Source organism: Lepisma saccharinum, chromosome 1, assembly GCF_977018435.1.
Source record: "Lepisma saccharinum chromosome 1, izLepSacc3.1, whole genome shotgun sequence".
NCBI lineage: Eukaryota > Metazoa > Arthropoda > Insecta > Zygentoma > Lepismatidae > Lepisma > Lepisma saccharinum.
Genome location: NC_139229.1, coordinates 11,619,137 through 11,623,627, shown reverse-complemented (window position 1 = coordinate 11,623,627; position 4,491 = coordinate 11,619,137).

Genomic DNA, 4,491 nt, shown 5'->3' with positions numbered 1-4,491 from the left:
TTCAAATGAGGGTTATCGGCCATAGTCTTTCTTGTTTTACCTCTCAATAGCTTCTATGCCTAGTTTGGGGCCTCTTCGCTATGCCGGACGGAAAATCGATGTTCGGGACAATAAATTTATCATAATTTCCAGATTCTCTGACTGTTCTCGCATTTCTGGATTGAAAACGGCCATTTCAGAGAATTTACTACAGTTCTGGTGCAGAACCTTGCAAATATTAAGCACTTAAAATTCGTAACCATTCACAAATGAACATGAAGCACGTCAGGGTGTCTACCAAATTAACAAATCCAAAATTCTTGACTTTCTCTTGACCTTTCTTTCCTTTTTCTTAATATTTATTCAATCGCCTCCTACTTAGGTATAGTTGCAAAATTATTAATTTATTATTAATATTAGTATGCACCAGTGAAACAGAAAGTAAAATTCCTTTGGGTATCAATGTGTCTGACAAATTTACAATTCATGATGGATTAAAACAAGGAGATGCATTATCTCCATTCAGTGGCGCAGGAACGTTTTTCATTTGGGGGGTACAAAATTCGGCCTCTCATATATATATATATATATATATATATATATATATATATATATAATCAAGTGTCGCAATAATAATAATTAGGATAATTATATTTAATTAAATTAATATATTAATTAATTAAATATGTACATTAATTAATATTGTATTGTTATTATTACATGAATAGGTAAAAGATAGTAAAAGAATAGAAATATAACAGCGAGTATTCATTATCTACCTTACATGTAGTTAAGATCGCCAAGATTTGCACAAAAACAACTGCCCTGGCAAGGAATTTAATGTCATATAGAAAAAGAATTGAATATTTATTGAATAACAAAAAAAAGGAGTTAGATCCAATTAACGAAAAGTAAAGTTCCTGATTAATATTTTATGGATATTATCATTAGTAGTGTGCATAAATCTTTGGAATCCTTCAAAGCCGTATGAGCCAAATTCCTTGCCTTCCAATAAGTTCAGCGGATAAAACCATCGACTATACAGGGTGCAGCAGAAATAACTCCCAGATTTCATTCGTGAATAACAAAGCAACGATAGATATTATGCAAAATTTTATTTCACAGTTGGAAAGAACAAGGATTACCATTTTGTTTCCCATATGTACCGAGACAACTCCATGAACGCCCCTACTTTTTTGAGGAAGACGGCACACAGTTAATGTAACGTCTGACCGTTATGTATGGATGTTACGCAACTTCCTGCAGCCGCAATCGAACGAAAGTGGCAAATTGGCTGTGTGGTTCCAACAGGATGGTGCCACAGCACGCGTATCGATGAACGTGCTACGTGAAATGTTTCCAGGGCGTCTGATCTCACTTTTAAGTCACCTTACATGGCCAACTCGTTCCCCCGAGCTCGCACCCTGCGACTTCTTTCTGTGGGAGTACCTGCAGGCTAAAGTTTACCAAGGAAGGCCGAGGACAGCCAATGATCTGAAAGATGGTATCAGACAGGAAAGAGCGGCAATACCGACCAGACATGACTAGGAGGGTAATGCAGAACTTCAGGGCGAGACTTCAGAAATGCGTACACCGTGCAGATCGACATTTGGACGATATCATTTTTAAACAAAGTCAACTATGTCACCCAAAATGGTGACTTGTGGCAATTTTGTAAAAAAATAATTGGAACATTTTGTTCTTTGCAAATGTGCAATAAAATGGTAAACCTTGTTCTTTCCAACTGTGCAATAAAGTTTTGCATAACATCTATCGTTGCTTTGTTATTCACAAATGAAATCCGGGAGATATTTCTGCCGCACCCTAACTTTTAATTGTTACGCTGTTCAAGCATGGTATTGGCATTGATGAAAATTGAGTATAACAAATGCTAAACAATTATATTTTGATAAATTACTTTTACTACTTGGTAAGTCTTTTGGGGAGAAGGGGTCCGGACCCCCTGGACCCCCACAAAAACGTCCTTGATACCTAGGTATAATGTGAAGCCATGAGAAATATTCTCTTTTAGAACAGCACACACGAATGTCCTGTTATTTAATGCAAAGTATGCATAAATATTTTTCATTGTTTTTGTTAGAATTTAAGTTTAAAAAAAAAAACAGATTTTAAAATCAGAAAACAATTCTGAAACATATAAGGCTAAGCTCTGCACCTCATTCTGGGCTTATTTGGATTTCACGGAACAGAAAATCAGGAGTGAGGGGGATCTTGAGCCACCCCAACCAGCAATAATCATCTCCCACCCACTGGATATAGAAACTACATTATATAGAGTTCCACTTCAGTTCCGTTCTTTCTAATTTTAAAAGTCCCATAGCTACGCATAAAAATATCTTTAAACAATTTCTGGCAGGTGTGTACCACATCCAATGCCTTTTAGAAGCCATGTATTTGTTATTTTCTCAGACATCTATAGGGTGTTGTATTAAAAAAGAAAAAAATGAGTTCAGATGGTTCCCAATCAACTCGTAAGAAGTCTAACTTTGAAATATTTGTGAAAAATATGACAAATCATTTATTTGTAATATAATCAGCTGTACCTAATGACGCTCTTCAAGTACTGAAAGTAATATCATTCGGTACATTTACAAAAAAACCGAAATCCTTCAGCTCTCAGAAGTAGCAAGGAAAGCCATACCCTCAAAAGTTTATTCTTTCTTTTCAATTTTTGGTGGACCATGTAAAGAGCCGGCCAAGGTTTATTTTCGTATGTAGTGGTATTAAATGCAGATACATGCGTGTGTTTTAGGATGACATGTCAATTTCTCGTTTATGTGAAAATGTAAACTTTAATGTAAGCAGAAGCATGTGCGCGTCACAGTTAAAGATTTTCGCATCTACAAAGAAAATCCAAAACACATTCCCACCTCGCCGTACTCCGTGGCAGAGGGGTTAGCATAGCGCGCTATAACGCCTGAGGTCCCAGGTTCGAATCCTGGCCTGCCCATGGGTGTTATTTTTGAGTGTCCATCAATTTCATCATATCATCATCACTCATCCTCATCTTCGCGATTAGCCAAAAGTGGCAGAAAGGCGAAGTAAAATAAACCAAATCAATCAATCAAATATGCCCATCTTACTCCCAGAGACCTTGTAAATCCAATCCAAAATCTACCAATAGAACCTGCAGTGAGTCTCATTTATCTCGTGCATTCATCTGACTAATGTAATTTTCTTACAATTTGACTTTAGAGTTTAACATAAAATGGCGTTGTGTTTGTGTTGCATTCGATATCACAATTAGATTTTAAGCAATTTATGTCCAATTATAAGTATACCTAATACATAGGTAAAAAATAGTCCCCCCCTCTCTGATAAAATCGCAAATTGCACCCTGTTTAAATGTCTAGGAAAGATTTCATTTCACCTAGGAATGGTATCGCGATGCGATGAGTCGAGAATTGTCACAGCCTCATCTTGTATCCTGTGTGGTGAGGTCCTTCTCGTTCTTGTTTGTGCTTATTTTTCTTTCGGTTTCCACTCTGAAGTTATGAAAACTTATTCCAAATTTACCTCATTCTCAGATAGGCTAATCGGCACTCTATTTTTTAAAAAAGAATATATCTTAATATATAGGTTTAAGTATAGTTTTCCCAACACCATCTTACAAATTTATGAAAAATATGGGTGAGGTACAGGAGTGCATTGTAACCCCCCCTTCCAATTGGTCTGTCGTATCTCGTCTCGTTCGTGTAAGTGTTCCGTTTCGGAAAATTCCATTATAAATATTCAAAAGAAAATGGTGTCAGTTATATACTCTTCTGATGAAGATTTGTATCTTATCTTCGAATCGACGCGACCACTGCTTTAGAAATGTGTACCCCCCCCCCTTACGCAAAGCAGCAATCGTCTGCAGCGTAATTGTCTGAGAGTCAATCTGATTCCATCGTTCCACACATATTTAAACAATTTTCATCTCGTTAAAGAGGTTTCCAAGAACTTAGGCCAATGAACTAACTAGTAGCAAGCACAATGTAGTATAATAAGTTTACAATTAAATGTTTTGAATTTCTGTGGTAAGGACTATAATGCTTAAAATTTATAAACAATAATACATTTTTTATTGGGCGAATTGATAATAGGTAATTTTAACAGTAGCACCTTCCGTCTGCTGTCATATTACCAAAGGGGGGTACAGGGGGTACAACTCGATTTACGGATTTAGGGGGGTACAGTACCCCCCTTCAAAAATTTGCGGGGGTACAATGTACCCCTGTACCCCCCCGTTCCTGCGCCACTGTCTCCATTGCTCTTTAATTTTGCCTTAGAATATGCTGTTAGGAAGGTAAAAGAAAATAACGAAGGACTAAAATTAAACGGTGTGACTCAGTTGTTAGCATATGCAGATGAAGTAGACTTATTAGGGAATGATATAAATACAATTAAAAATAATGCTAAAATATTTTTGAAAGCAGGTAAAGAGATAGGTTTGGAAGTTATCAAAGAGAAAACTAAATATATCCTTACAGGCCGAAACCAAGTGTTAGG